This window comes from Magnolia sinica, chromosome 11 (assembly GCF_029962835.1).
Source record: "Magnolia sinica isolate HGM2019 chromosome 11, MsV1, whole genome shotgun sequence".
NCBI lineage: Eukaryota > Viridiplantae > Streptophyta > Magnoliopsida > Magnoliales > Magnoliaceae > Magnolia > Magnolia sinica.
Genome location: NC_080583.1, coordinates 73155452 through 73183376, shown reverse-complemented (window position 1 = coordinate 73183376; position 27925 = coordinate 73155452). Strand labels below are relative to the sequence as shown.

At 40.4% G+C, this 27925-nt stretch overlaps 1 non-coding gene and 2 pseudogenes across 1 annotated transcript; 1 reads left to right on the top strand and 2 right to left on the bottom strand.

Moving 5' to 3' along the window:
- Nucleotides 1–33: 33 nt before the first annotated feature.
- LOC131218171 (probable inactive purple acid phosphatase 1) lies at nucleotides 34–7865 on the bottom strand (annotated as a pseudogene).
- On the bottom strand, nucleotides 6058–27393 carry LOC131219352 (PH, RCC1 and FYVE domains-containing protein 1-like; annotated as a pseudogene).
- On the top strand, nucleotides 20299–20405 carry LOC131219630 (small nucleolar RNA R71). Its single transcript, XR_009158278.1, has one exon. It is a non-coding gene; the product is annotated as a small nucleolar RNA R71 (small nucleolar RNA).
- Nucleotides 27394–27925: the final 532 nt, after the last annotated feature.

Below are 27925 nucleotides of genomic sequence, written 5' to 3'. Positions count from 1 at the left end.
TGCGATCAGGGACAAGCTAGCAGCTAGCAACATACATTAACTGCTAGCTATTTATCAACACAAGTAATGTTGTTATCACCACATGATCCGACATTATTTTTAATTATTGTTTGTAATTTCAACGACTCTAAAACCACTAAACTCAAAATAATTAGGTGAAATATAAATGTAAGTACCTTAGCCCTAATGGCATTGGTCAACAAGAATCTAATGACAGCCACATCAAGAAGCCAATGTCGTCCTCGGACAGTTGTCCATGGTGCAGGCTAAAATATCTCGATAATCACGTGAGATAGTGAAGGAGTCATAAACCTTTCCATCGCTACTCTTCTTATACTCAAACAGCAATGTCGAATGGTCGAATGCGGTGAGTTTCACAAACCCAAAGTCATAGTCTTTGTAAATGCTCCATTTGGTCTGGATGGTGGTAAAATCAGCCAGGCCGGCACCTCCACCTCCAGCAACTACATGGATAGTTCCATTCAAGGGACCCTTGTAGATGGACTTCTCTTTATTCGTGCATATGTTGTGTAACAAATATAAAATATTGATGTTAATTAAAGAAGAAGAAGAATAAGAAGAAGATAACTGCAAGATTACACCTTGCAGAATCTGTTTCTTTGATATATGGATGCTGAAGGCAGTTGGTGTTTGTTTGCTATTTTTCAACAGAGATGCAATCATATATCTGTGATGATGAGGATGTGAAACTTATGCACCCAAGGAATTACATTAATCCAAAATGAACATTGTTAAGACTGATTAAAATGCGAAGAGAAACATATGATCTTCAATCCAGGGTTTTAAATAGTATTCTCAATTCAGTTTGTAGAGGACCATGTTTCCGTGATGCAGTTGACAGTGTGGCCCCAAATGGATAGACCATGGAAAAAACTCAGGTACACCGGCAGTTAAATTACACGTGGCATACAAGTATCTAAAGTTAAACTGTCCAAATTATCCCACATTAGATGTATCATGAGTAAAAAAATAAATTACCTTATTGTGATTATCTGACTATCAGATTGGTGGACATTTATTGGACAGCTAGAAATGTAAAATGTCCAATTGTCCCATTTCGACAAATAAGTGTCCGAGAATCAGAGGTGGTGATTTCTCGAACAATCTGATTATGGGACCATGAATAAGCAACAGTGTCTTCCACGATTTAGTTGGTTTGATTTGAGTTAATGTATGCCACATCAGTATCAATAACTCCCCATGGACCATACCTCAAAAATCTCTGGAATTCAAATATCCTAGCCATCCCTCTTAGACCCTTTTTCAGTTGAGCATGGATCATTGCTGCATTTCCTTTCTTAACCATCAATTTGCAGGCCAATGTTCAGGGTTACAACTTTCCATGGAGGAAATTTTCGAGTATGGCCAATTCACTTTGGCCCATTAGATTAACAACTCTATACTGAATCATAGGCCCACTTGTACAAACTAAGGACACAAAGATGCAGTGCATATCAGTGGGTTTTTTTCCCAGTTGGTACAGGTGGGGCCAATGGTTGAGTGATCCAGACCAGACCATTAATATGGTGGACACAAGTGGATAGAAGAATCCCCAAAATCTCTGGGAAATGGAAGACCCCGTGGTCATTTGAGCATGGACCATCACTGTAACTGTCCTTTTGCAGGCCACTGGTCAATGGGATTAGAATTCTCCAATTGAGGAGACTTTTGCGGTATGATCCATATCAACCTTTCAGATCAACAGTCTGGATCGCTGAACCATAGGCCCACTAGTAAAAATGATGGACCAAAAGGTACTTCATGGGCTCGGGTAAAGGATCACAGAATTCCTCTTAAATGCAACATGAATAGGAGATAAAATGTGCATGTGTTTGGTTGCACCAAGTATCATGACATTTCATGATTAATCAGTCTAATTTGGTGCAAATAAAATTTTGCACAACCAAATGCAACCTAAACCATCAAAAGTCCAACTGATTTCTCTTCCTGTGTGAGTCTGTCTTTTGCAAAATCAAACTTCAAGAATGCTATTCGGGTGAAAGAAATGCGAATAGAATAACATTACAAAACATCAAAGTTCCAAGTGGTACCTGGTAGATTGGACATGTTCTTTCATAGTTGCGGACATGGCCATAGAATGCAACGTCGACCCTGTACTTCTGCCAAAGTCCTTGAAGGCTCTCCCTTCCTATTGGCTCCTCAAAAGACCCTTCCTCGGCATAGAAACTATTAGAGGAATAACCCAGAACCCGATGTGCAAGGAATATTAGCCATGGCTGCTTTTGTCGATCAACTGTTGCCAGGCAGTGCTCAATGAATTTATATTGCTCTGACCCTTCTCTCCAATCATGCTCGGTGTCAGCTATACAGAAGCGGAACATTCCATAATCGGTTTGATACCTAGAAATGCATGTGAAATATGTCTTTTTGGTGATTTCTTTGCGTGCCAGATGAAACATTCTCAATCCCGGATGGGAAATTTTAGATCTTCATTTCCTTTTTAAGCAAAGTATCCTTTCTTTTTTTTTTTTTTTTTTATTGCCTCTGTTTTTAAAACAGATTCCAATTTTTCTTATTATATTTACAAGGCCGGATCCTCTACAATGTTACAAATAAATTTATTCTACAACTCTTGCATGTGGGACTCTTGCATGTGGGACCAACTGTAGTGTTTTCATGGCATCCAATCCAATCTGAAGGGTCACCCCAACATGAAATTGGGACTCCTCATGTGGACCAGCATGTGAATCTGAGGTTTTTGGGTGGTGGTTCGTTTTTTCTATGGTGTGGCCCATGGTGATGTCTTTATGCAATTCAAGCTGCTCATAAGGTGAGCCCCACCATGATGATATCTCCAAAAAAAGAAACCTATACAATCATTAGGTGGTCCACACCATATAAAGCAATGGACAACCACCCCAGAACCTTCAAATTCACATGGTGGCCCACATGATGTTTGAATTGGTCTGATTTTTTAGGCATCCCATTTTCATTGTTGGGCAACCCTTCTAAACAGATTCGATGTCAAACTTAACACCGTGGTGGGCCCACCTGCAACGTTTGGGAATAAGCTCATTCTAAAAACATTATAGAGGACCCAGCCAGTATATTACACCCTAAGATTTGATTCAAGCTCGCTGCTACGAATCATGCTAATTCATATTTCGAATCTTAATCATATGCTAGAGCATTCCCGCAAAGCAACATGCCATGATTTCTAAACACAGTTGTGGTGTAAACTATGCAAAGGTGGGTAGGGCGTGAGTGAAACAAGATTCATAAAGCCAACCCCAAATATCTGGGATAAGGTTATGAATAATAAAGAATTAGCCATTGGGAAATTGGGCTCCTCCCCACAAAATGATGGGAAAAACCCAAAAAAAGAGAAAAAAAAAGGACATGGAATCTTGGGCATAATCAAACAAGTGTGCCAGATGCGCATCTCCAAGCATGGGTTCAATCATGTAAGTACTGACATAGCAGTGTGTTTAGAAACTTAAGTTTCCTTATGAAAGACGAAAGCTTGAAGGATATGTGTGACAATTACAGAAGATTAGATTATTCTTCAAATCATAAAACAGAAACAATTTCATGTGTTGCGATTCTCATGTTTCCATACCAAAACTTGGCCCTATTCTCTGCTGGAACATAGAACATGGTTTCAGCTAACACACCACATTCTCCTCCCAAATCCATATTCCCATAGAAGGATCCTCTTCCAGGCCAGTCTCATTCATGGTTACCACTGCAATTAAAATCAAAGTTCGTCATTCAATATATACCTAGAAGCTCCCATAAAGTGTATACTAAGCTTTGCTAAGCCTGCATGCACCCCTATATGCCGCACAAGTGTTAACTGGAATGTGGTCAACATCTGAGCATGTGTCGAATGGATCCAGCTCGTAGGTAACCTGACCGAAAAATCAGGCTGGTCAACTCATCAAGTGGTCCACACATGTACACTGAATGTGGACTGGCAGAAGCTTTTCTAAACAGTAGCGTGTTTTTTTAACATGTGGCCCATCCGATGACTTGACCCGCCTGATTTTTGTTAGGTCATCTGCAGAATGGAACTTGGCATCTAAACAGCTCAGATGTTGGTAGAGCTGCAACTTGGATTCAGGTCAACCTGAACCCAATTGACCCAACTCGAGTTCAGGTCAGATTGTCATGGTCCTCAGGTTGGTTTGGGGTGGAAAACACCAACCTGGTTTGAAATCGGGTTGGGTACTGGTTGAGGAAATTCGGGCCAGGTTTGGGAATGATCACATGTATTCGGGGAGGGTTGGGTCAAGTATAGAGGACTTGGAGTTAGGTTTGGGTTGGTCACCTCGGATTGGAATTCAGCTCAAGACAAGTAGTGGATTGGGTCCTCTTCAAGTCCAGTAAGGCTCAGGTTGACCCTCGACCTAACCCAATCCCCCAAGTTGCACCTTCAAATGTTAGCCACACATGCCAGATTGTAAATGGTAGAGATGTGTGTGGGCTAAGCAAATTTCAGCCTAAATAAATGGAGTACGACAGTCGACAAACCTTGCGGCCATATATGGTACCAAGGAAGCGATGGGCTCAATCTGTGATGTAAACTGATCCCACTGTGAGAGGTACCCATTGGCGTAACATAAATCCCCAATGTGGAAAACTATATCGATGCTCTTCAAGTCTCGAATAAGCTGGTCAGTAGTATTAAGGGAGCCGGGCTGATAGTTGTTGTATTCATTGGAACCGTCACGTTCTGCCTGAAAGTAGTACTTAAATACCGCAGTATATCAGCAAAAAAGTTTAAACATCAAATCGAACTCAGTCAGTTATCAACCGAGTATGATTTGATTTGTTTCTCTTGGCAAGGCCGGTGACTGACTTTACACTCAGCCAATTGTTTTAAAATTGAAGGCAGTTTCTAAAAGAGTCATGCTATGGCAGTTCGACATCTTATTTCAACACGTGCCCTCCACGGCTCCATTCCACATTCAATGCAACCGAGGTAGGGCGAGCAACTTAAATCTGTGGGTACACCACGATGTGTTCCCATCACTTGAGCAATCTTATGATGTGGGCCCAAAAATCAGACTGATCCATAACGCATGTGGGACACACCACAAAGAACAATGGGAATGGGATGCATACCATTGAAACCTTCCTGGGACCCACTGAATTTTTAATCAGGCTGATATTCAGATTATCCAATCACCATGGATGTAATCACCTTACAAAGGGGTTGGATGTCATCCAAACATTATGGTGGGTCCCAGGAAGGTTTCAATGGTGGACAGTCCCATTCCCACTGTTTTGTATCCTGTGGGCCAATTGCGTTTGTATCAACCTGATTTTTCGACTCATGTCCTAACACAATCTGTCGCAGCTGATGGATCAAGTGGATTTCACAAAAACATCATAGTAGACCCCATGATCTTCTTCTTCTTTTTTTTGCGAGCACTTACTGAAATCCAATTAAATGTGGGAGGAAGGGGACACATGTCACTAGTACAGCACGAATCACCCCTGACCAAATTGCCATGGCATTACTCTTTCTAAAAATCAAACGAATCAATGATCAACTTAGTTCATATTATCCAAAAGAAACACGGGCAAGTCCAAGAAAAACTCAGCCGAACTTTTGCACCCCTAAACAAAAGAAGCAAGTTTATGCACACCCAGTGCTCATTTTTAGAGAAACAAAGTAACTTAGCTAAGTGCGAAGTACGCACCCCTAAACAAAAGAAGCAAGTTTATGCACACCCAGTGCTCATTTTTAGAGAAACAAAGTAACTTGACTAAGTGCGAAGTACGGGCACTGGGTGCTTTAGATCAAAGTCTCCAACTATTATAGGAAACCTATGTGTTAGCCACTACCTCCATCAAGTGCTTCGAGATCAGAGTATAAAATAAGAACTACCACAATAATCAAGACAAACATGATTATGCTTTTTTTTATAAAAAGAATTGTAAGATGATTATACTTATACATGCATACGAAGGGTTTCCAAGAGACTTCCTACCTTTCCCATGTCACCAAAAATGACTACACGCCGTAAAGAGTCCTGTCCAGGATAAGGAGATGCTTTAAAGAGATACGTCTGGCTCCAAATGTATGAACCATTGAATAACCTATGCCCCAACTTGTAAGTGTACCTGCACCAATATCAGGTTAGAATTAAGTTTATGGAATATCTAAAAATCAAATCTACCAAAATTAACATGTTTACAATTTTCACATTTTGAGAAACTATTATTATAAACATACACTAATGTAAATGTTGGAAGTACCCCACATTGACATTTTGTTTAATATGACAGTAGGGTGGAGAATCAAGTTTGTTCGTTTCAAGTACTTGAAATGTACAAATTCTACAGGCACTATTGCTGCCCCTCTTCCTGAGGTGCCTCCAAACATACCTAGAAGATCTGGAAAAGTGCAAGTGAACAGAAAGCTACTTTCTCTTCTAGGTTGAAAGCAATTATCAGGTCCTGATCCATCAGTACATAAAGGTGACAGCCCATGGTTCGGTGATCTGGACTGTTTGATTTAATGGGCCCATGGACGGGGCTGCCCCAAAAGTCTTCTATGTTAGAAGGACCTACACCTTTGGTTATAGAAGGACCTACACCTTTAATTAGTAACCTACAAAGAGGCGATCAAGGAAAAAAAAAATAGCAATGGCCTGGAAAGAAGGCCAACAATTGCATGGCTTGGATCTTCTAATCTGGAAGGCTTTCACGCATGCTTCAATTGACTGAGGCCCATCAGCTCAACAGTATGGACCACCAACATGGGCCCAACTTACATGATCTGGGGGCACCAATGTGCAATTTGTGCCCTGATGCATCTAACGGACAATTCCTTCTAGACTGAAGGTTAATGAAATAAAAAAGTAACATGCAAAAACTGACTTTATGTGATTGGTGTGAATGGATGCTCTAAATACTTCATTACCAATAGAAATGTCATGGATCCTCTAGTTTGACTAAATTGTGATGAAGATATTAGAATATGATTCATGTGTTCCATCTTATTTTTCCAAATATTTTTTATATTTTTCATTGATTTGGTAAAGAAATTTGAAAAACTTAGGACTCGTTTTGGCCAGTCATATTACCATGCGATGCAAATATTGCTCCAAGCAACCTTTTTTTTAGTAATGAAAACCCAAGCAACTTACTAATGATCATACATCCAAATATGCTGAACTTCAAGATTTTACAAGAGTAGCACAAGCCTATGTAATAGAAAATATACGATTTGAGCAGATGCACCTACATTGAATTGGGCCACAATTCCTTCAAAAAACTAGTATGGATGAAACCAGGATCAAGCCACCCCACTGTCCGTGCTGGCAAACCTGTACAAGGATATGGAAGAAAAGAACTGTATTCATCATAAGAAGGATACGGCACAGATTCTTTTTCGAGTTGAAATTCATGTTATTTCAACAGACAAACAAATGTGAGAAACCTAATTATGAGTTCGTTAGATACTATTGAAACAATTTAAGGTTGAGAAAAAACAGGGGCAATGCTGACCCTAAATAGTTAAGCCTGAGACCAAGACGATGATGATGATGAGGGACTTCAAATACATTCTAAAATGATATGGAAAGCAACCATGGTTGATATAAGGGCCTTCAAATACAAGGGAAACTTCGATAGAACAAAGAAATAGTACTTATGGAACTCAAAAACAATTCTTATAATTCAAAATGATCATTTCATAATAATCAGAAGGCAATAATCTCTTTCAGCACTAACTGCTCGTCATAGATGGTGGAAATGAACAACAAGTCAAGGATCAAGCGTAGATCAACCAAAGCAAGCTATTGGAGTGATTGTAGAGTAAATCATACAAATACACAGCTGCGGGCCTAATATCGTTCATTTTTACCCATTTGCAGTTCTCAACATTTAAGAAAAGAGATTCGTTTAGGCAATTTGTGCAAGGGACTGAAGGGTGATTCACAGCATGCATGCCGATGTGGGTGTGACATGTTTACAAGATTTGAGCAAACTCATAAGGTGGATCAACATAATATGTCCTGGCCAAAAGGTCCACTCATCAAGTGGGCTATAAGATCTAAGCAACTCATTATACGGCCTGAAACTGTTGCTTAAGCAGTAGTATAAAAGATTTAATACTTTCATGTCGGGTCAGTGATTTACCAGAAGTGAATATGATCATTGTGTTTATTATAAAATATTGAATGATAGACAATTTATCGTACTAGTATTGTATGTAGATGACATGCTTTTTGCCAGCCATAACATGTCCGAAATTGATATGTTGAAGACTCGGTTGTCAGGGACATTTGAAATGAAAGATTTGGGGGTTGTAAAGAAGATTTTCGGCATAGATCTTCATTGAGACAGACAGAGGAGTAGGCTACGGTTATCATAGGTAAAATACCATGAGAATGTATTGATAAAGTTCGGTATGGACAAGATGAAACCAGTTAGCACACCCCATACTACTCACTTTAGTCTTTCTTCTAAACAATGTCCTACTGCAAATAAAGAAAAGCAAGTGTTATCTTGTGTGATCTATTTGAGCGTTATTGGTAGTTTGATATAAGTAATGGTCTTTAAAAGACCTGATATTTCACATACAATGGGTGTTGTAAGCAGATACATGGCTAATCCGGGTAAGCAACATTGGGGGGCAGTGAAATTGTTATTTCTGTATATTCGATGTACAATAGACTACGTGTTGACATTTGAAAAGTCTGACGACAAGTTGGTGGACTATGAGGATGTCGATTATGCAGGTAATGTAGATAACATGATATCGACTTCTGGCTACTCATTTGTACTAGCGGGTGGAGTGATCAGTTGGATGTTGAAGCTTCGGTCTGTAGTGGCTCTTTCACAACCGAAGCAGAGTATATGGCGATAACAAAAGTATTTAAAGAAGGTGTTTGGCTGAGAGAGATGATAAATAATCTTGGGCTTCAGTTGAAAGTTGTGCTAGTAAATTGTGGTATCAAAAGCGCAATTAATTTGGCAAAGAACTCGGTTTACCATTCTCGTACTAAATATATTGATGTTTGTCATTATTTTATCTGACAGGAGCTTGAGAAAGGTAAAATGACTCTTGAGAAGATCCACACAAGCATGAATCTGGCGGACATGCTTATGAAGGTGGTTCCTATAGAGAAGTTAAAGTTTTGTGCAAATTCTTTAGGTTTGGCGAAGGCTTGATGAAGATGGAGTGTGTATGAGAAGCGATAACAATGATGGAGCTATGATGGAGGCAACTAGAGATGCAATGTGGAGTTGTGGTTCATGATAATTGAAGACATGATGAAGATTGTTGTTAGATATCTTTAATTTGTCTATAACTGGGTTTGTTGATGGCATAGAGATACCACTCGATTCCATCGATAAACTCTCAATTTTTTGGCCTTTTCTTGTTGGACAGCTTGTGGGTCCAAATCGTTCCAATCGATGATGGTTTCGATCCCATTGATGGGTCATCGATGACACTCAATCTGATTCAAGCTCCCATTGATCAACTTGCGTAGTTTCACAGAATTGCAGGTTTTATTTTCTAATTCAATTTTAGGGTATTGAAAATGTGTTTTAGGGCTTTTGTGAGCAAAGGGAAATGTAAGCTAGGGTTTTATATAGTTTTCAAGGTTAATTCTCAGACCGGTAAGTTTTTCCATCTCTTGTATACATTGATTTTCATAGTTGGTTTGTTATCACTTTGTGTCGTGGTTTTTTCCTACGAGAGTTTTTTTTTTTTTTTTTTAAAAAAAAAAAAAATTTATGTAAAACCATATGTTATCTATGTGCTCGGTTTATTTGATCTCTTATTGTTTGATTTTAACTCGAGGTTGCTTCTACGTGTCTCTCCAACATTAAGTGAGCACCATGTGATCAATGCGTTGGATGATTTGACCGTTGGATATTTTGTATGGGCATGACGATAGGCCCTGTAAAGCTTTGGCCTATAGGCAATTAGCATCCTCACTCGAAAATTTGCGTTCTCCCTATCAAATATGGGTGGCCTACTTGAGTATTGAATCTGCCTCATTTTTTAATTCTTACCTTAACAATGAGCTAGTGAAATAGATGGTTCGAGTCATATGAATGGTCCCATAGAGCTCAGAGTCACATGGGATTTATGTATATGTGGGTCATAGAAATATTGCGTCCCATAAGAGCCATCCATCTAGTAATGCCACTAATGAATGGCCCCATGTTTTAAAAGAGGCCGGACAACATAATATTTGCCCATTGGTTCAATGGTGTGGCCCACTTGATGGGGGTAACCTGATTTTCATTCCAAGTGATCTTTTATGGTGGGACCATCATTTTCATGGTACAAATTCCTTGCACAAGGACATATAAGCAGGAAAGATGTGGCTAAGACTGACAAGTCATACTTCTAGCTATATGTGATTAGTTATAATTTAAAAGCTCAAGCATACTAGACCATCATATCTATCACTTTTCTTTGATGTGATTAGTTATAATTTATAAAATTAAGTACTCTGGACCATCATATCCATAACTTTTCTTTGCTTCCACTACTGCATGTAGACAATTTAATATTTTGTTTCTGCCAAATACCATTGAGCGGACGGATGAGATCATCTGATGCATATCTATAAATATCAAACCATTTAGAGTGAACTAGATGGACAGCCAAAATTCTCTACCTTCTTCTCACTCTTCTGAATCACCTCCTTCATTATATGCTAGTTCGCATTTTGATCCACATGAGCCGGCATAGTTATCATGAGAAAAGAGCGTTCACCCAATTCATGAAGTTTATGTGATACACTGACAAAAAAATGCATTGATCTTGGTTTTACTTATATATACAAGAGCAGAGATAATATTTCATTTTTGGGGTTATTCTATTTTATTGAATGTATAAAATTTAGATGATTTACATTTCATTATGGAGTTATTGGATTTTATTAAAAATTTTAAATTTAGATGATTTATATTTTTTATATTGTTAATTCCATACTAGAATAAATATGTTTAATTGTTCCTGTGCAAATGGTGAATTGAAGAGAACTAAGATATTGGAGATAACTGAAAAAATGGTATGCATAAAAATCAATTGTCTCTCATATTTTTTTTCTTAATATAACTTATTTTTATTTTTTATATAATTTCTTTCGACTACTGATTTGTTATTAATCTTCTTTTTCCCTGTCACATCATTTCATTATATTATTTTTAGTCTTTAAGTTTGCAAGTAATTTGTATGCTTTGTGATAGATATATCTAATATTTAGACAGATGTTTAGATATATTTTTATGATCTTTGTTACCTTATTTATGTGCCATCACATGTGTAATAATGCTGAATTGGTGTGACATTTCAACAATCTGTCTGGTAATTCAATAAGTTTATTATTATTATTATTATTATTATTATTATTATTATTATATTTTTTTTGTCAGGCAAAGCTAACCATTAGCATCTTACATGTTTCAGAACTAGTGTGGATATGGGTAAAATTTTCTCTGGATTTCCTTTAAGACAAAGTAATAGTAATACATTTGAAAGAAAGAATAAAAAATACAAGAATGAAAAAGAATTGACATATTCCAGTGAGTGGGAGGCCTTGTATACCAGTAGTGTTAGTCAGCCGGGCCATCTTTTTCATCCAACGCTGATACAGGACCACCTAAGGACTTTTCTGTGGTGCAGTTGTACTTCTTGTACACCCTCTCCTTGTTTTCGGCCCACCATTTCTCTGCTTGTTTCTCGTTGAACTTTTTTCGACTGAAACGAACCCGCTTGAGTTCTTGACCGCCTCTAGGCAAGGACGAAAGAGTTATATACACACCTGGATCATCTTGTTCTACCCACTCAACCTCTTCCGTCGCGTTCTTGGTTCCGTTGCACAGCTGCGGATTACTCGAATGGCCATTGGATTCAAGTATGTGAGAAGCTTTTAGGCTGCTCAGACGGTTGTCACTTGAATCCAGGCTCGGAACATTGAAGGTGTGTGATCCTTCGAAAACCCTATCAGCCATATCCTTCAACTGTGCAGTAAGAGACCTAATCACATCCTTGGCAGCCTTGTGTTTTGCTGTTTCCTCCCTTGAAGTTAAAGTGGCCTCGTTCAATTGTTTCAACGTTCTTTCTAGCTCAACTTCTAGAAGTTGGGACTTGTTCACTCCCCAAGTATAGGGTTGTGATGTAGTAATAAACTCGGTAAGACCGAGGTCGAATCCACAGGGACTGAAACTAGTACGTTTCCTAAAACTAGGTAGAAATAGAATTAGCCTAAGATGCAATCTAAATCAAATATAAATTGATGAATAATGGTGAGAGATTAATGTAAAACTTTAAGGAATTCAGAGGAAGGAAACTAGGGATTCAGAGGATCCACTTGTAGAGATCAGGGAGATCTTTATGCCTGCTTCAAAATTATGGGATTTAAATTGAATTTCCTCTGATATAACTTTAAAGGGATGAAAGGTATTTGAATTAGAATAGATTCCATCACCAAACCATGCCCAGGAGACAAAGTCAACAACAGAATTATACTAATTTCCAACCAATCAGATGATTATGAAGGTTAGGAAGGGTACCGCCATCCAACCATGCCCAGGAGGCGATGGCGAACAACAGGGCTTCCTAATGCCATAATCAAAATAAGGAAGAAGAAATACTCACAGCCATTGCAAATCCATTATAATGTCAGTCACAACAGGCCATTAAAAACTACAAATATTCTCATAATAAAAATTAAACCAAAGATCTCTTCAATCTAAACAAAAGGTACATGCATCAAGTTCTCCCATCACGCTACAAGCTTCACCTCTTAGCCCTAGCTAAGAGGTTTAGCCACACACAGGCATGATGCGGCTGAATCTCTTAGACAGAGCAAAATAGAATAAAAGAAAAAGAAATCAAACAAAAAATACCAACTCCAGCAGCTATTTCTCTTGTGCACCCGTCCAAAAACCGATTGTTGCTCACGTCCTCCTCTCCTTCACGTTTCAGCCACACCTTCTTCTTTCTTTCTTTCCTTTTCTTATAGGTAAGCAGGCCCTGGAGAGGTGCGTAGGAGCGTGGAGAGGTCCAATCCGAGAAGGAGTAGGCTGCGGAAGACTTGTTTACACCGCAAGGCCGGTGCGTAGGTCTTTTCGCAGCCAAGAAAACGGAAGAAAAAACTTCCACTTTCCTCACATTCTTTCCAAATAAATAACGTCCCTTGGGAAATCTTTGGACGAGATACACGATGGATGGTTTGGATCATACCTCTGATCAAATATAGTGGGCCAAAACCGCACGAAAATCCTGAATTTTTCGGACGCAAAACAGAGTAGCGTCATTGACGCTGTGACGATGGTGGGGCCCACTTCACTGTTGTTTTGGGAAATCCAAGCCGTCCATTGGATTCAGGACGAAAAACCGTTCGGGAATGGCGAGATTGGATTGATTTCGGTGTGGCCCCACAAGATCTTCTATTCTGCCGTCGATCGTCCGTTTGAGTCCTCGTGTACATGCGACGATTTCATGGGGCCAAAATCCACCTAGGCGGGGCTTATACCCACCCTCTGGTCACAATTGACGGCTCTGATTATCCATATGGACGATGGGAGGGGCCCACAATAAAAAACCGGCGGTCACGGTGAGGACGCTGTCCGTTTTTGAATTGGAGAAGAGAGAGTCGATCAGCGTGCGCTGACCGACTTTGAGAAATACGGTGCACGGCTGGTGCACTTGTGCACCGTGCACACGTGATGTACTTGAGGTCCTACGGAGATGTTCGTGAGAAATCCTCTCCGTCCATCCATATTCTCAACTCATTTAACGTGTTGAGACCAAAATTAATGCATTTCCAGATACCAGGCGGGCCCCAAATCACTGATTTATGGGCTGATCTGTCCGTTGGGCCACTTCTAGAAGGATCCAATGGCTGAAATTTGACATGTACGGTTAGTTTTTGGTCCTCGAGCCATGTATAGAATTTTCGAGCTGAACGGATGGTGGGAACCCTGTGATCTTGCACTCTGGATGTCTTTCGGGCCACTTGAGCTTCAGTTTCTCAATTTTTTTTAGATCCCTGGTGTGTAAATATGTCGATCTTAGTCTCTTGGGGTCCGTCGCTTGCCTTGGTGACTTCAGACCGTTAAATCCATGCTTTTAGTACCCTTTCCCAGTCCAAGCTCGTAAATACGCCCTGCATCACAAACACAATTAAATCGGGCCGTTAAACAGTACTATGTTTGTAAATCCAGGCAAAAACTGGGGTCTGATATGCAATATTTGACCCTCAACACAACCCCCAACCAGCATATTGCTAGTCCTGAGCAAGGTATGTGAAAAATAAATTGAGAATTACAGGACAATTTCTACAAACTCAAGAGATTTGTGAAAAACAATTCAGATACTCGAATTCTAAGATTCATGAATGTTGGTATTACTTTCTCCTGGGATCAAGCTCACGGTAAACTTCATAATCAAGCTCAAATATTAATCCATTAATTAGAACGATTCTAAATATTGAGTTCCATAAGTGTATAGTGTACTCTCGGCTTAACTTTATTAAAATTCACTTCTCTATTTCAGGATATCATTGGTAACCACAAGAGAATTCATGATAACCAACACCTACACCAAAGCTTGATTCATTCTTCCAACTTTTGATGATTTTCACACTATGTCCACTTTTTAAAAGTACAGCCAAGGAGGAGAATCGAATCTACACCTATAGGGAGCAAACCTATGGTAAAGACCTGTCGCCAAAAAGTTTATGAATGTCAACCTTGGGGAATCAAACCTTCACCTGTAGGGAGCAAACCTATGATGAAAACCATTTGCCCAATCTTTTCAATTTCTCAGGTTGGTTCCTTTCAAGCTTAGTGATCACCAAATTAATCCTTCAATATCGAATGAAACCTTAATGTATAAGCGAGATGTGACATGTAAAATTATGATTCAATCAATGTTTAAAACTTCTAATCATGGATTAATAGTTCTAACTTAACTATGAAATCTAACAAATAGTTAAATCCAAGAGTCATCAATTCCAACATCACTTATCTTGTAATTCTAAATCCAAGATTACCATCAAAATCACTTCGAATTCATACGAAATTCTAGAAAAATTTAAAAATTTTTACAATTTTTGCTCAAGACTAAGAAAATACTGATTAGGAAACCTAATCTCCCACCCCCAATCTAAAATTTACATTGTCCTCAATGTAAAAGAAATAAGCATGCAATACACATGGGACAAAATAAGTAAATGAGAAGTGATGGGAAGATAATACCTGAGCGAAAGAATCAAGGGGCTTTCCATAGATATTTACGTAAAAGGGGGTCAGTATAAGAGAGAACCCAACAAAAGTAAAGATAAAATCCTACCTATACCACTTTCGCAGGTGCTCTCGATTGCATTTAGCACATGCAACAAGCCTTTAAACCCCTAGGTTGTCCCTAGTGGACGAGTTGTAGTCTCGTGAGGGTTTGCAGTAATGTTACTCACAAACATTGAACTAACTAATGAAATGAAGAGCTGGGTTGCCTCCCAGGAGCGCTAAGTTTACCGTCTTCAGACAGACAAATAAAGCAACTACCCTAGTCTTATGAAAGCGATAAACCTACCTATACCTCCATCAGACTAGGAGATCAATCCTGGTAAACAGGAGCAGTCAGGGGTATGGACATGTCCTCTGAATCAAATTTCTCGACAAATGGTTTCAATCGATGTCCATTGACTTTAAACTCCTTGCCATTTTCGGGATCTCTTATCTCAACAGCCCCATGAGGAAAAACAGTAACAATAATGTAAGGGCCGGTCCAACGAGATCGAAGCTTACCCGGAAAGAGATGTAATCTAGAATTGTACAAAAAGACCTTCTGACCAGGCATGAATGATTTTCGCAAAATGTGTTGGTCATGAAATGCTTTCATTTTGTCCTTGTAAATTCTCGAATTATCATACGCATCATTCCGGATTTCTTCAAGTTCATTCAATTGAAGTTTGCGTAGCGAGCCAGCGTTGTCTAGATTGAAATTAAGATTTTTGATCGCCCAGTACGCTTTATGTTCCAGCTCCATAGGCAAATGACAAGCTTTCCCATAGACAAGTCTAAAGGGAGACATTCCAATAAGGGTTTTAAAGGCAGTACGGTATGTCCATAAGGCATCGGTGAATTGGATTGACCAATCCTTACGATCAGGGTTAACCTTTTCTCCAAAATGTGTTTAATTTTCCTATTAGAAATCTCGGCTTGCCCACTTGTCTGTGGGTGGTACGGGGTGCTCACCTTATGAGAGACACCGTATTTCTTCATTAAGCTCTCAAATGGTTTATTACAAAAGTGTGAGCCCCCATCATTAATGATGGCTCGAGGCGTTCTTAATCGAGAAAGGATGTTTTCTTTTAGAAATTTAATGACCGTGTGATGGTCATTAGTTCGACACGGAATCGCTTCGACCCATTTAGTGACATAATACACGGCGAGCAAAACATACAGATTTCCAAACGATTGGGGGAATGGTCCCATGAAATCGATGCCCCAGCAATCAAATGCTTCAATGATAAGGATATGATTCAAAGGCATCATATTTCGACGGGACAATGCTCCCAATTTCTGACAACGCTCACAAGCTTTGCAAAATTCATGAGTGTCCCTAAACATAGTGGGCCAGTAAAAGCCACACTGCAGAATCTTGGCCGTGGTCTTTTTAGTAGAAAAGTGACCACCACAGGCCTGTGAGTGACAGAAGGAGATGACGCTCTGATACTCATCGTCTGGTACACATCTCCTTAAAATTTGGTCTGGGCAATATTTAAATAAATATGGATCATCCCAGAAAAAGTTGCGCACCTCGGTGAAAAATTTCTTCTTATTTTGCGCAGTCCACTATGTCGGTATGGCACCTGTAGCAAGATAATTAGCAATATCAGCGAACCAAGGTGAATGGGAGACTTTGAACAGTTGTTCATTAGGGAACATGTCGTTGATATGGGTCATCTCAAGGGAATTAGAGGTATCAAGGCGAGATAGGTGATCGGCCACAACGTTTTCTACTCCCTTTTTATCTTTAATTTTCAAATTGAATTCTTGGAGTAGAAGGATCCATCGTATCAAACGGGGCTTAGAATCATTCTTAGAAAGAAGATACTTAAGTGCCGCATGATCTGTGTAGATAATAATCTTGGATCCGATCAAGTAGGACCTAAATTTGTCCAAGGTGAACACTACAGGTAGGAGTTCCTTTTTCGTAGTCGAGTAGTTCACCTGTGCAGAATTTAAAGTTCTACTTGCGTAATGAATGACGTAGAGCCTCTTATCTTTTCTCTGGCCTAGAACCGCCCCAAGAGCATAATCAGAAGCATCGCACATAAGCTCAAAAGGAATGCTTCAGTCAGGTGGCTGCATGATAGGTGCAGTGGTTAACGTGCCCTTAAGCTTGGTGAAAGCTTCCTGGCATTGCTCAGTCCACTCGTACGGAGCATCCTTTTGAAGAAGATTACATAAAGGACGAGAGAGGAGACTAAAGTCCTTTATGAATCGCCTGTAAAATCCTGCGTGTCCTAAGAAGGATCGCACGTCTCTGATGTTCTTGGGTGGAGGTAGGTTAGAGATAAGATCAATTTTTGCCTTATCTACCTCGATTCCCTTGGACGAGATGATATGCCCAAGGACAATTCCCTTCTGAACCATGAAATGACACTTCTCCCAATTAAGTACCAAGTTATTTTCTTCACATCTTTTCAGCACACATTTAAGACTTTCCAAGCATTTGCTGAAAGATGGACCATAAACAGAGAAGTCGTCCATGAAGACCTCTAGATATTACCCCACCATATCAGAAAAGATACTAAGCATACATCGCTGAAAGGTAGCAGGGGCATTACATAATCCAAATGGCATCCTTCGGTAGGCAAAGGTACCATAGGGACATGTAAATGTGGTCTTTTCCTGGTCTTCAGGGGCTATCTCTATCTGGTTGTAGCCCGAATACCCGTCAAGGAAACTGTAATAGGAATGACCAGCTAACCTTTTCAGGATCTGATCAATGAATGGTAAAGGAAAGTGGTCTTTCCTCATGACGGTATTCAGCTTCCTGTAGTCAATGCACAGTCTCTAACCAGTAATGAGTCTAGTTGGCACGAGTTCATTATTAGCATTGGCTACGATGGTGATTCCGGACTTCTTAGGGACCACTTGAGTTGGACTCACCTATTGACTATTAGATATAGGGTATATGATACCCACGTCTAATAGTTTAAGAACCTCGGCCTTAACCACTTCCTTCATGTTTGGATTTAGTCTACGTTGTGGTTGCCGAGAGGTTTTTGCATTATCCTCAAGATATATGCGGTGAGTACAAATCGAGGGATCGATTCCCTTAAGGTCCGCTATCGTCCACCCAGGGCTCCTTTATGCTCAATGAGAGTAGATATGAGCATACTCTCCTGTTCTTTCTCCAGGTGGGCAGAGATCACCACCGGGTAAGTCTCATCTTGACCTAAATAGGCATATTTCAAATCAGAGGGCAAAGGTTTTAGGTCAAGCTTCGGCGGCATGAGGTTAGACGGTAGAGGCATTACATCGGTTTGTGGCAATTCTTCAAATTGTGGCCTCCACCGGTTAACTTCAAGTACCGGTGCAGTATCAAGCAGGGCACACGTCTCCCTAATCATGTCATCATTAAAATCATGGGAGTGGGCTAGGCATGTCTCTAGAGAGTCAGAGGATAGGGTTAGAGGTGTCGTATCTTCCACTAAAGAGTCAATCATGTTGATGTCGTAGAAATCGTCATCCTCCTCTAAATTTCTGCCGTTATTGAAAAAGATGTTTAACTCCAATGTCATATTCTCAAAAGACATAGTCATGACACCATTCCTGCAATTGATAATTGCATTTGAAGTGGCAAGGAATAGGCGGCCAAGAATGACGGGGATCTGAGTGCTTATGTTATTGATGGGTTCGGTGTCCAGGATGATAAAATCTACAGGATAGTAAAATCTATCAACTTGGACCAACACATCCTCAATTATCCCTCTTGGTACACGAACAGAGCGATCAACAAGTTGTAGTGTGGTTAGAGTGGGTTTTAATTCACCCAAACCTAACTGTTTGTATACCGCGTAGGGAATCAGATTGACGCTCGCTCCTAAGTCAAGAAGTGCATGATCAATTCGATGGTCCCCGATTACACATGATATGGTTGGGTTACCAGGATCCTTGAATTTCTGTGGCACGTCTTACTGTAGGATGGCACTCACTTTCTTGGTCAAGAAGATCTTCTTTTGAATACTCTACCGTCGTTTGGTCGTGCATAAGTCTTTCAGGAATTTGGCATATGAAGGTATCTGTTTCACGACATCAAGTAGAGGAATGTTGACTTTCACTTGTTTTAACACCTCTAGGATATCCTGAGAGTTAGAGAGAGGTTTTGGTGAAACCAACCGTTGGGGGAATGGAGTAACTGGCTTCTCTAGAAGTTCCGGTTCTAATTTTTGTGGGGCATCCCTAGATCCATCATTGTTGTCCACTTCTAGTTCTTGAGGCTTTTCGGGCCTAACCGGAAGAGTTTTATCAATGATCTTTCCACTCCTAAGAGTGGTGATGGATTTAGCGTGCCCCATCTGATTTGAAAAGCTGGGATCATTAATCTCGTACTGCGGTTTAGGATTGGGGAGAGGTTGTACAGGAAGCATCCCCTTTTCTATAACTGTCATACGAGAATCTATCTTTTGCATAAAATCTGAAATTCCCCACATTGCCTGAGCCAGCTCTTGTATGGAATTTTGACCCGGTTCCTCTTGAGGTTTCACTTGATTTGGATTTTGATTGAAGAAACCTTGAGGGGTACCCGTTTGTCCATTCCTCCAACTAAAGTTTGGATGATTTTTCCAACCAGGATTGTACGTATTGGAGTTAGGTCCAATAAAAGGTCTTTGATAGTTGTTTACGGCATTAGGTTGCTCATTCAATACTCCTCGAAAGGCGGGTATTGTAGGACAATTTTCAGTTGTATGAATGTTGCAATCACAGATGCCGCAAACAATTTCATTAACCTTTTCCTTCTTTCCTTCCATGGCCTCAACTTTCCTTATGAGCGTAGTCACTTTACACTTGAGATCATCCTCTTCTTTCAAGAGATATAATCCACCTTTCTCCTTTAACTGAGTCGGCCTAGACGTGGTGTTCGACTTTGGGTAATAGTCCCATGATTGTGTTTTTTCAGCAAGACTATCGAGGTAATCCCTTACCTCGTCAACATCTTTATTAATGAACTCTCCATTACACATTGTCTAGACCATTTGGCGCATGGAAGATGTTAGTCCATCATAGAAAAATTTTATAATGCACCACATTTCAAATCCGTGTTGTGGGCATGAACTGACCAAATCTTTGAACCTTTCCCAACATTGGAAGAATGTTTCATCTTCCTTTTGGGCAAAGTTCATAATTGTTTTTCTGAGGGTAATCGTTTTATGATGTGGGAAGAATTTTTTTATGAATTCCCTCTGCATGTCGTTCCATGTGCTAATGGATCTAGGACGCAGTGAATGTAACCACATCTTAGCTTTCTCTTTTAAGGAAAAAGGAAAGAGTTTCAGCCTGATTGTATCCTCAGATACATTAGGAAAACATAATGTAGCTATAATCTCATCGAACTCTTTCAAATGTAAATATGGACTCTCTGATTCAAGTCCATGGAATTTGGGAAGGAGTTGGAAAACTCCTGGCTTGATGTCCATTTGTCCTGTGTTTTCAGGAAAAATCATGCATGAGGGCGTACTTACTCCCGCCGGTTGTAGATAATCTCGTAAGGTAAGAGGCGGGGGTGCCTGATGCACCTCATTTTCATCTTGGGTATCCTCCACCCTGGGTGGAAGTAGAGGAGGTTGGTCTTCAGCCATAACTTCAGTTAACTCAGGGGATTTCGAGCGGTCTCTAGTCCTACGATGGATAGTCAACCCCTCAACCAATCCTCCTTCAGTCAAGAGACGTCGAGTGTCGTCACGGGCCCACTTGGGCATGAAACACTCGTAGCCCTCAATCAAATTTGAAACCTAATTCTAAGAAAGGAAAAGAAAGTCTAGAAAGAAGGAGAGAGAGAGTTGGAAAGAAATTACCAAATTGAAGCCCCTAAGTTAAGGACCTGCAAAAGAAAACAAACAAGTCAGTTCTAAAGAGAATGTTTAGAATTAGAAAATCCTTAAAAAGGAAGATAGAAGTAAACTAGTTTCTAAAAGAAGAAAGTCTTAAACTAAAAAGTAAATTAAAAAGAGATATGAAAAATAGAGAGTAGAGAGAAAGAACTTACCGAATTAGAAATTTCTATCTTAAAGGCCTATACCATAGGAAAGTTAGTTTCTAAACAAAAATTCTACAAGTAGAAAATTTCTAAAAGTAAATTAGGAAACAAAGTTAGATTCTAAAAGAGTTAAAATTAGAAAGTTACTAGAAAACAAAAATAGAAGGTGAATCTCTAAAAACAAAAGCGGAAAGTTTCTAAAAATCAACTATTTCCTACAAATAGAGAAATACTAAAGTTAGAAAATTTCTAAGATTTAAACCCTAATTCTAAAAACAGAAAAAGTAGAGAAATTAGGAAGGAATTACCAATTTAGAAACTCATGTCAGGGTCCTACAAAATCAAGAAAACAGGTTAGTTCCTAAAAAAATAAAAAAACCTTTAACCTAAAGTTAGTAAAATCCTAATCCTAACCTAATTCTAAAACTAATTAATTTTAGAAAAACGCAACCGTCAGTCCCCGGCAACGGCGCTAAGAACTTGTTCACTCCCCAAGTATAGGGTTGTGATGTAGTAATAAACTCGGTAAGACCGAGGTCGAATCCACAGGGACTGAAACTTGTACGTTTCCTGAAACTAGGTAGAAATAGAACTAGCCTAAGATGCAATCTAAATCAAATATAAATTGATGAATAATGGTGAGAGATTAATGTAAAACTTTAAGGAATTCAGAGGAAGGAAACTAGGGATTCAGAGGATCCACTTGTAGAGATCAGGGAGATCTTTATGCCTGCTTCAAAATTATGGGATTTAAATTGAATTTCCTCTGATATAACTTTAAAGGGATGAAAGGTATTTGAATTAGAATGGATTCCATCACCAAACCATGCCCAGGAGACAAAGTCAACAACAGAATTATACTAATTTCCAACCAATCAGATGATTATGAAGGTTAGGAAGGGTACCGCCATCCAACCATGCCCAGGAGGCGATGGCGAACAACAGGGCTTCCTAATGCCATAATCAAAATAAGGAAGAAGAAATACTCACAGCCATTGCAAACCCATTGTAATGTCAGTCACAACAGGCCATTAAAAACTACAAATATTCTCATAATAAAAATTAAACCAAAGATCTCTTCAATCTAAACAAAAGGTACATGCATCAAGTTCTCCCATCACGCTACAAGCTTCACCTCTTAGCCCTAGCTAAGAGGTTTAGCCACACACAGGCATGATGCGGCTGGATTTCTTAGACAAAGCAAAATAGAATAAAAAGAAAAAGAAATAAAAATAAAAAAATACCAAACTCCAGCAGATATTTCTCTTCTGCACCCGTCCAAAAACCGATTGTTGCTCACGTCCTCCTCTCCTTCACGTTTCAGCCACACCTTCTTCTTTCTTTCTTTCCTTTTCTTATAGGTAAGCAGGCCTTGGAGAGGTGCGTAGGAGCATGGGGAGGTCCAATCCGGGAAGGAGTAGGCTGCGGAAGACTTGTTTACACCACAAGGCTGGTGCGTAGGTCTTTTCGCAGCCAAGAAAATGGAAGAAAAAACTTCCACTTTCCTCACATTCTTTCCAAATAAATAACGTCCCTTGGGAAATCTTTGGACGAGATACACGATGGATGGTTTGGATCATACCTCTGATCAAATATAGTGGGCCAAAACCGCACGAAAATCCCGAATTTTTCGGACGCAAAACAGAGTAGCATCATTGACGCTGTGACGATGGTGGGGCCCACTTCACTGTTGTTTTGGGAAATCCAAGCCGTCCATTGGATTCAGGACGAAAAACCATTCGGGAATGGCGAGATTGGATTGATTTCGATGTGGCCCCACAAGATCTTCTATTCTGCTGTCGATCGTTCGTTTGAGTCCTCGTGTACATGCGACGATTTCATGGGGCCAAAATCTACCTAGGCGGGGCTTATACCCACCCTCTGGTCACAAGTGACGGCTCTGATTATCCATATGGACGATGGGAGGGGCCCACAATAAAAAATCGGCGGTCACGGTGAGGACGCTGTCCGTTTTTGAATTGGAGAAGAGAGAGTCGATCAGCGTGCGTTGACCGACTTTGAGAAATACGGTGCACGGCTGGTGCACTTGTGCACCGTGCACACGTGATGTACTTGAGGTCCTACGGAGATGTTCGTGAGAAATCCTCTCCGTCCATCCATATTCTCAACTCATTTAACGTGTTGAGACCAAAATTAATGCATTTCCAGATACCAGGCGGGCCCCAAATCACTGATTTATGGGCTGATTTGTCCGTTGGGCCACCTCTAGAAGGATCCAATGGCTGAAATTTGACATGTACGGTTAGTTTTTGGTCCTCGAGCCATGTATAGAATTTTCGAGCTGAACGGATGGTGGGAACCCTGTGATCTTGCACTCTGGATGTCTTTCGGGCCACTTGAGCTTCAGTTTCTCGATTTTTTTTGGATCCCTGGCGTGCAAATATGTCAATCTTAGTCTTCTGGGGTCCGTCGCTTGCCTTGGTGACTTCAGACCGTTAAATCCATGCTTTTAGTATCCTTTCCCAGTCCAAGCTCGTAAATACGCCCTGCATCACAAACACAATTAAATCGGGCCGTTAAACAGTACCATATTTGTAAATCCAGGCAAAAACTGAGGTCTGATATGCAATATTTGACCCTCAACAGGACTTACAGGTAAGATCCTCTACCTGCACCCTCAATTTAACAACTTCATCGCTGAACTTGTCATTTGTCTGCTCTGAATCATTGACAGCAACTTCAGCAGATGTAAGGCCAGTTGGAGTTGGAGGTAATGTTGTTGAAGGAGATGGACTGGGCCTCATCAAGACAGGAGATGTTGAACGAGATGGACTGGGCCTCATCGAGACAGGAGATGTTGCTCGAGAGACCATTCTTGAACTGGGAACAGAAGAAGAAAATATTTTATTTGAAGATCTTGATGCATAAAAGTTCCCCCATTGAGCACTGCCACCTAGGGATGGAGAAAAGCGACTAATACGTGATTCTCCTTTCCTGTTGGACTTGGAATTTTGGATATCAGTATGCTTAAAGGATCCAAGTGAAAGGAGCCTGCATAGTTGCCCAAGTGACTTAGGATCTGAAGACTCTTTTTCTCCCATTTCATTAGAACTCTGAGTCGTACTTCCACCTGGGTTCTTTGCAGGTCCAGAAATCAATCTAACCTCAATGACTTTCTTAAGTTTTGTATAACAATCATCACATACACGATAAGGCTTGTTCATATTTGGAGCCAAAGAAGCTTTTGTAGATTTTCTGCTGCTGCATGCTTTGCAGAAGACTAGCCCACAATTATAACAATTATGACGTTTTCTTCTGAAACCAAACTGATTGTGGCAACCAGGACATATGGAATGATCAGCACTGGACACCCACTTATGAAGACAGATAGCAGCAGTGAAATTTGAACCACACACAACACTCTTAGCTTGTTTGTTCTTCAGAGCTTCAACAAGGGTTGGAGTGTTTCTGTCATCATTGTCCCCATGGCCTAAGCGTCCATTTGCCCCCTTGCCCCAAGTATAAACTTCAGTTTTTGAAGTCAAAACTGCAACATGATAGGAACCACATGCTATCTCTTCTACAATGCTCTGGCAAATTTTGCCTTCTATACAAGAAGGGGCCTTTCCATCAGCTTCAGGATTTCCCAGCTGTCCATTCACAGTACTTCCCATCGCATAGACTCGCCCGGAGGTTGAAAGAGCAACAGTAATCTCATTCCCACAGGCCACTTGAAAAAAGCTTGGCTCAACCAAAGTAGCTACACACGCTGGAACAAGTCTAGGTTCATTGTCACCATGCCCAAGTCGGCCTTTATCCCGATCACCCCAGGTAAACAGTTTTCCGGATGGCATACTAGTACTAGAAGACTGATCCAAAATTTCAACAACAGCGGCAGTGTGCCAAACACCACAAGCTGCCCTCACCGTTCGCAGTCCTGTAAGTGATTCCACTTCTCCTGGCATGCTTACACTTTTACGATCTCCATGGCCTAAAGCACCAAAAGTTCCCTCACCAAATGTAAACAGTTGACCTGCAGAGGTTACAACAGCTGTATGCCAAGGTCCACAAGCAACTGACAACACATGAATACCTTCCATTTGACCAGTTACTCTCTTAGGAATCCAGTGACTAGCCTCATTTCCATGCCCAAGAATACCAGAATCAAGAGTACCATCACCCCATGTATAAAGATCCCCAGACAGTGTAACAGCATATGTATGATACTCCCCACATGCTACTAGTTCAACATTCATCCCACTGAGTGCATTGACAAGCTTAGGGTGGGTCACATCAGCTTCTACTCCATGACCAAGCCTTCCACCCGACTCCTCTCCCCAACTAAAGACCTCCCCTTGTTTGGCTATCAAAACAGCATGCTTACTTCCACAAGCTATATTTTGCACATCAAGCACCACCACTGATTCTAGAGCCTTTGGCAGAAGTGTGTCCATCTTGGCAGCAGACAAACTTCCAACCCTATGCATACCACCACCAAGAACCCCACCTCCTAGGCCTTCTCCCCAGATGGAAACATCACCTATGGCATCAAAATCTTCATGACATGATTCCTGGCTTGATGAACTTACAGCACTGGATAGACTGACTCGATTATCAGCTGTAGAGCTCCAGCCATTTAAGTTATCAGCCGTAGAGCTCCGGCCATTTAAGTTATCAGCCGTAGAGCTCCGGCCATTTAAGTCATCAGCTGTAGAGCTCCGGCCATTTAAGTTATCTCCACCTCCGGAAGAAAGTGAGTTGTGAGAATTAGTGACTGAATCTGACTGATTGGAGCCTTTTGCAGCTGCTGTGTCTAATAACACATCAGGAACTGCCTTTGTCAAATCATTGTTTGGAGGATTCTCAAATGGAACTTGAATTTGTTGGGCATCACCAGGATCCTTTTGTAAGATATCGGTAATATCATACCGTGAAGTCCATGGGGAGATTCTTTGGATCAATGTTTTTCGACTATTTGCATCAGAGGAAGCTCTATCACTTCTAGATTCTGATCTCCATTTCCGGTAGCTGCCATGTGAAATCAATGCTTTCAGAGCAACAAACCAGACTTCAGCTTCATCCTTATCCTTGGATATCAGATCCAAAGATCTATCATTGTATATAAGAGAAAATGATTGGTATTCCTTCTCTGGCCGTGGATACCTCCGAAATATCGCTGTATGCTGTCCAGGAATAATTCTTGATACACTGCTAAGTTTGAGTTGTTTCTCATCTTTACCAGAGTACCATATCAGCGTTGACTCATCATTAGAAAGCCTAAAAGGGCAGAATTTAGGCTTCCCTCTTGGCCCCTACTTTAATAGATATGCCCCTTTCTTAAGGGCTGTAATGGCCAGCTCAACATCCCTGTCAATGGTACTACTCCTCAGCAGATCTGCCATTCACGTCGTGGAATCAGGTACTCCCCCCACACAATGAAACCCATTCGAGCAATACAAAAGACCACCCGGGTAATCACAAGAGAACAACCGAATCCATACCATAAAACCTCTGTGGTAAGTTTTGTGCCAAAACGCCAAAACCAGCTTCTTCATTTATCCCATGACCATCAACAAAATAACAATTCCTGTCCAAGGACCCCAATTCGCAAGAGCCAAGAATTCCAGACTCCAATTTCCCGTGAATCCAAACCCTTATTGATCAGAACATTGAAAAAACATCCGAACCAATCCTGAAGGTGAAGTGCATACAGTCTAATCTCAAATTCTAAAAGAAAATCAATTCCTTCTCGCCCCCGAAGCTCAGAAAACAGCTCAAACCGGTCGACGGAAAACCTAGATTCTCGTGAATTCCATTTGAACCTCTCAAACTCCTTAAGCTCTTGGAAATCCAGCCTCAAAACGCCGTGTGACCCTAAAAACCTCGAGAATGGGGGCAGTGCCGAAGAATATTACCTTGATGGCGAGAACTTTCGAATGATCTATCGATAGTCGGCCGTTTTCAGACGAATCTGCATTCGTTTGGCTCGTATCAAGGAGAAGAATCGATTGAAAGGGAGAAAGGGCGAGGATTCTGGAAATGGATTTCAGACCCGTTGGAGATTTTTCGTAGCGATGGATAGAAAAGAAAGAAAGAAATGGGAGGAAATGCTTTTCAGGAAGAGAGAAGTGGTAATTCAATACGGTTGTTTAGATGAATAGGTGGGACCATGATTTGCAATATCAGATTTATGGATGGAAAAAAAGCGAAGCCGATTGGCTGGTGTACCACACACTAGCTATATAGCTGCTGTAGGTACGTGTCGCGGCGAAGACGAGCACTGACGCTCCTCGAGCTCGCTCCGAGTTGTAAGAACCGTTCAAAGGAGATTAAAGTTACATGGCCATGTTGATGTATTTATTATATCTACACCGTTCTTATATTTTTAGGGCATTTTGTAGAAAATGAATCATATCCCAAAATCATTGGACCACACCACAAACTGAAGCGTAGAAAATGATTTTCACCCTTAAAAAATCTATAAGGCCTACCGTAACGATTACTTTCTATCCAATTTGTTCATGAGGTCACAGGGACCCGAAGAAAGAGACCTGAATAAAGAAGAAAAACAAATTTCGTATTAAACCAAAACTTATGTGACCCCATAAAGGGTTTCAATAGTAAATCGTGTGGGCTTCTTGATAGCTAGATCTATCTTACTTTTTTGTCTCAAGCCTTAAGATAAGCGCATCAAGTTCAGATTTCTCACGTACTCCAGAAATA